The sequence below is a fragment of the Onychostoma macrolepis genome, chromosome 07 (assembly GCF_012432095.1).
Source record: "Onychostoma macrolepis isolate SWU-2019 chromosome 07, ASM1243209v1, whole genome shotgun sequence".
Classification (NCBI taxonomy): Eukaryota; Metazoa; Chordata; class Actinopteri; order Cypriniformes; family Cyprinidae; genus Onychostoma; species Onychostoma macrolepis.
Genome location: NC_081161.1, coordinates 35695346 through 35701900, shown reverse-complemented (window position 1 = coordinate 35701900; position 6555 = coordinate 35695346).

The following is a 6555-nucleotide window of genomic DNA, read 5'->3' as shown; positions in this document are numbered from 1 at the left end:
GATAAAGGCATACGAAATAAACAAGCATTTGGCAGAGTGGTAAACCCAGCCGTCTTTTCTGACCTGTGAGGGAACACAACTTGTCTGTTACTGTTCAAATGACTTGTTTGATAAACCCTTACAAGCTTTCTGGCCCTTTCTCCTTCCTTTCATTTTTTGTAGGGTGAGCAGATTTTCATTTCTTTCCTGTCAACATGGCTTGCTCTCCGTGTGAACTCTTGTCTATTCGGTTTTGGAATGCACAGCGGAGCAGAGGATCAGGCTTTCTTTTATTTTTTATTTTTTGGGGTAAAATGAAATGCCCACTTGCATTACATACATCATGGTATTTGGGGTTCATTTTTTTATTGTGACAAAATACATTAACTTAATTATACTGGATCCTGCATTAATCCTGCTGGAATTGTTGTGGGTCTCGATAGAATCGTTCCCACCATTCATTTGATTAGCTATGGCCCTGTGAGCGTGTGCATGCTGTATACATGTTCATGGGCTGATGACTTTACCTCAACAGCCCAATCTTTCTGAGCACTCGTGCACACTGGTTAATGCCCTGTGAGACCAGGCAAGTCCAGCCACACCAGCAGTGGCTAATGGACTAAATGTGATAATGTTACAATCAATACGCCTACGTTAATGCTAACCACACTAGCTCCCTACGGGCATCAAATACACTTGCTGTGTTTACAAATAAGAGCTTCATGCTGCATTAGCTGGTAAACCACAGCGCTGCATTTTCCCAACATTCAATCTCAGATTGTTAGAGACCTCAGACCGTGTTGGTTGACTGTGCAGAGAAACAGACACTAGTAACTAAATGAATTTTACTTAATATTCACTTAAACACAAAATATTCAGTTGCTATGACTGCTTTGACTCATATGATTCAATGTTTTACTGAATTCCTCTGCTCTCTAATCAGCCTTATGCACTTTTTATAACATAATGGTATATTTATTTACGACTATGTCCCAGATATCTGTCAGTGAACTGGTCAACGTGCTGTTTATTCACAGTTATTGGTGCAGAGTAATTATCATGGCTGCCATTATTGATTGCAAAGATTAGCCTGCAGGCTAACAGGCAGTTTCACAAGCTTCAGACCTTTCAAATGTGAAAAAATACTTATCTGCAATAAGTGCAATTATACATGAATGAGCTGTTTGGCTGACAGAGTGATCAATCGGTTTGTTGATCAGCATTTATAATACCTTATCCTACCTATTATATATAGTGTATCTATTATGTTTTTTATTATTATTACAATAATTAAATTAAATTATTTAAATAATTTTGATTGACAGGTCTTCATAATTCAAAAAACTGTTTTGATGCCTTACAGTTAGATTGGATGTTTTTACTGTTCTATGTGTGATGTACTGGTGTAAAAATCAAGAAATGTTTGGGGGGTTTTGCTCTAGTGATGCAGTTCTGTGTTTAGTACAGAAATGCTCAGTCTAGCCACAATGTTATAAATAACCCACCATTACAATCCAGCCTTTTTTTTCATAATAGTTGCTGTTTCTATTTCATTTGACAGCAAAATAAGCCATAACAAACAAGGAATATGGCAATTTTACACCACACGGAATGATGAATTTGCCTTCGGATTGTAATTCTCAACTGCTGAATCCAGACCAGCATCCTCAACTTCACTGATATTTTGAATTACTGTACAGTAAATTTGATTTTCTTGAATATTATGTTCTTATTGCATGTGAAATGAGCATAACTGAGAAGTATACATGGTTTTTACATTTTATTAAAGGACCGATCAGCACTTTTGATGCACTTTTTTTTGGATAATAACAAGTCAAACGTTCAAATTAAGTATTAAATATCAAATATTACCCCACATAAAAACAGCTCTTAAATGCTGAAGTTTGAGATGTTTTCTGTATTTATTGACAGACAAATGTTTTTACATTTACATTTAGTCATTTAGCAGACACTTTTATCCAAAGCGACTTACAAATGAGGAATGAGGAATTTTAGACACTGAGTGAAGAAGAACTAGACATATTCACACAACTTCTCTGCTTTTTTATTGATGTAACATGCAATTTTCTTTATTTTTGGACTCCACTGGCATTGTTTGTGCTTTCACTCTTCCTCTTTTATTCTGTCCTTCATTTTTTTCTGCACTCTCTTTGTTCTCTCTCTGTGTGGTTGGAGGGGAACATGACTAATTCTGGATCATTGCTGTATTTATTATTGCACTTAAGATAATGGGGCTGCGTTTCAGAGCCAGAGAAAGAAAGTGAGAGAGATGATGAGATATTAGGTATTTTTGTCCAACCCTCCTTCCTATTTTCATTCCCTCTTGTCTGAATGACTGAGCATGCTCCGCCCACCAATCACATTGCTTTCCCTGCCACCTCACTCTCACCGGAAGAATTGATTCTGCAGAGGGAAAGTCATTGAGAAGAAATGAAATAGCACTAAATTTATGTGCATACATACACATGCACACAAAATGGATACACATTCTTTTGTGCCACACAGTTGTGCACAAAAACACACACGACGGTTCATTAGGGCACACAAAAACCACCATACGCACTCACATGCACACGAAAACAAACGTGCACACTGAAATTGAAATGAGATTCTTGTCTGTAGAAAATGGATTCTGTAATGGGGCGGCCAAACCCTGAACCATGTTACGGAAGACAGAGCCATCACCGGTGGCCCTGCCGTCACTGACACTGAACACGGGAGAGAGGACAAGGAGAGAGGGATAGAAAGAAGGAAGAAGGAAGGAGGGAGGAGTGGACAGAGAGATTGGCTGGAGCAGTGATGTGGTAGAGCAGCATCTATTAGAATTTAAAGACACTGGAAAAAAGACCCAAGACAAACAAACACAGTATCTATCTATCTATCTGTTTGTCTCTCTGTCTATCTATTTTCATTCTGTTATTATTTGTAGCATTTTATCTGTCCGTTATTATCTCAATCTATCATTATATCTGTTTGTTCTATCATTATATCTAGTGTTTTTCTATTGTTCGTTATACTGTTCTATCCTTTGTTAAATCACGATTCGTTCCATTACGATTCATTCAATCAAACATTGTTCTAACATTCTATTGTTATATCATTCTACAGTTTGCTCTGTCATTCTTTCTATTATATTGTTTGTTTTATTGTTATATCTAGTGTTTGTTCTATTGTTTGTTAAATCAAATGTTCTATCATATTCTATTGTTTGTGCTGTTGTTCGTTCTATTGTTATATAATTCATTCTATCGTTAAATTGTTTGTTCTAATATTATTTGTTATATCTAGTGTTTCTTCTATTGTTCGTTATATTGTTCTATTAATTGTTTTATTATGCTCATGTGACATCGAGTCAGTGGTTCAACCGTAAGTTACGAGAATACTTTTCGTGCGCAAAGAAAACGAACATAAGGACTTTATTCAATGGTTTCTTCTCTTAAAAAGCAGAGGAATGCACACGCAAGCGTCGTGGTACTGTTGTGAACACAGTAGTCGAAGACTGGCAGGGAAGAGAAGAAATTGTTGAATAAAGTCATTATTTTTGTTTTCTTTGCACACAAAAGGTATTCTCATAGCTTTATAACATTACAATTGAACCACTGATGTCACATATGGACTATTTTAATGATGTCCTCCTTTCTACCTTTCTGGGCCTTGAGCGTGTCAGTTGCATTGCTGTCTATGGAGGGTCAGAGAGCTCTTGGATTTCATCAAAAAGATTTTAATTTGTGTTCCGAAGAGGAATGAAGGTCTTACAGGTTTAGAACGACATGAGAGTGGGTAACCAATGACCCATTTTTGGGTAAACTATTTCTTTAACATCTGATACCCTCACTATAACTTATAATCACCTTACTTCAAATTTTGTAAAAGAGGGCAACAACTGAAGAACGTTTTTTTTGTTTTTGAAATACATGAAAGAAAAATCTGATTGTAGAAAGAGAGCGAAAGAGAAAAAAGTACATAGTTTCTGCTTCTGTGTCCACTTGTGTAATTACAGCAGAGAGACAGGTGCTGTTTTTTCTGTGTATGTGTGGTTTACATATAGTATATCATACATAAACTTGCACTTCGAAACTATAGACACACATGAGTGCACAAATATTTTAAGATGTTAACATGTCAGCTAAAACTAATAGAAAACACACATGACTGACAGGCACAAGTCACAGTCAAAGATCCTGCTCGTTTAACATCATACCAGAGCAGACATTGCAGGCTGCATCCTGGTTTGCAAGAGACAGAAGGAGAGGGAGGAGGGGATGTACAAGCTGCTGTTTGTTGTATATTTCTCGTATTTTGCACGGTACAATGACTCATATTACTCATTACTACAAAGAGAGTGGTTGGTGGGGGAGCCCAGGGACAGGTCTGTGAAATCAGGGAGCTTTAGCTGCTTGAAACAGTAGTTAAAGTTATAGTGTGTGTGTGTGTGTGGGCACCAGCAGGAGAGAGAGCGCGCCAGTTCTGCTTGTCATCCCCCATTCTGATATACATACATCTCGCACTGTATTCAAGGCCGGAGCAGGCACTTCAAACACACCCACCCACACACACACACACACACACACAGGCTCTACAGAGCATAGTCGCACCTCAAATGCCACAGAGGCAGAAACAGCACCCCCGCCCTTCCTGGACATGCCATGCTAATATATCGAAGAGAACACAGTTACGCATACACATACACATGCTCTGTAGAGCAGTGGCTAAAATCACTTTAGCACTCAAGCGTTCAAACAATCAATAGGTCCTTCTAACAGAAGTGTCCATAAATGCCCCTGTTAAGGTGATTAAGGACACAACAAAATAACATATATGTGTATAATTATCTCTCTATCTATCTGTCTATCTAGGGGTAGGGTTCAATTTAGTGCTGTAGTAATTATAATATATGCACATACTCTGTGTATCTTGTTCTGCTTTGTACATGCTTCTTTTTCTGTGTCCAGGTAGTTTGACCTCATGGTGAGGCTAGTTGAACTGATGAAGATTTAACAGCTATACAGCGCTGTGTGTGTGTGTGTTTGTGTAAGCGAGTGTGAATTGGGGTGTGGGGGTGGCAGATGTCAGAATCACGACTTATGAAGTTATCTGCTGCTGTAATGCCACTATAGGGTGACCTTGAGAAGTGGTGTACTATGTGGGTCAGGTTTTACTTACATTGTGAGCACAATATATCCTCACAAGGATATTAAAAGTGGTAACAAATTAGGGTGCATACTCAATACTTAATTTATAAAATGGCAAAACTATTTGTGTGAGTGCTTGTGATAGAAAATGGCATTAGTTCAATATATAAAAAAAATACAAATAGACCTGAAAATAATAGAATGCAGTAATAGAAAAACAAACATTGGAGGCAGGGGAGTGAATATTGAATATTTCAGAGAATCTTGTAATATCGATTAAACTGAAAAGAAAGTGCCTTGTAAGCTGTTGTCGTCTGTCTTTTTTGTATGTGTACAAAAAAAAAAAAACGAGTGTGATATACTGTACACACACATGAATCACCTAAGGAGAAACCTAGACAGAGAGGAGAGTCTCTGTAAAGGTCAGTTGAACACTATCCTCTACTAAAGCTACATAAATCACTTCAGAACACACACTTACACTTAAACAAAACAAACAAGATATATCACTTGAAACCAGTACAGAATTGCTACTGTTCATGTGGAGTATCACATTCTCTTTCATGCTTATCATATTCTTTTGCATGCTCGCTGTGCATCTATGTGTTTGATCATTTTTATTAGTTCTAACCTCAGAGAAGGAGGGGTTACCCCTGAGTTTTATCGTTAGTGGAAAATAATGAGAATCATTTTTCACTATCAAGGCTTCCCTTTCTCCCCTACACAACACACGCATACTCCCCAGTGGCCAGATGCTTGCAATTTCAAGTCTGTCGACTTATTTACATCTCTGCAATCACAGAGTTATATGAATATTCACATAATCAAATCAGCACAAAAAGGCACCTCCACTGGCTGGTATGTGTGTGTGTAAGTGACATAATTATGCAATATCAAAAGAAATAGCTTAGTGGATATAAAAACATTTGTTAGCAAATATGTATACAGTGCATTTGTAAGGACATCTGTGTGTGTGTGTGTGTGTGTGTGTCTGTCTGTGTTTGTTGCTACATGTTCTGTAGTCTCAGCTCCACTTGGCATGCCCATGGACCATTTACTAATAGTCTGATGCATATTGCATTCAAAAGCTTTCCCAAAAGGCATGTTCCATTCTTATAGGCTGTCTTTATGTAATTCCACGAGTGCACAGTTTTGATCAATCTGCTGTGATACAACGTCCTGGTTATACGTTCCCAGGCTGCTACAATGAGCATTTTCAAGGTGAAATTAATCACTAGAATGTCCAGTTTTAGTGGGTTGCTATACAGTTGCTAGGGTAGTTGTGTCTCTGAAGTAAAAATTCTATTTGTTTTCCCCATAGAAATGCTTCTGTTGAAGCCATCAGTTAGCGTATGACATACTATCAAAACTACTATATATTTGTATACAACACTGTATATATAAATATCTTTCAGTAGTTTAA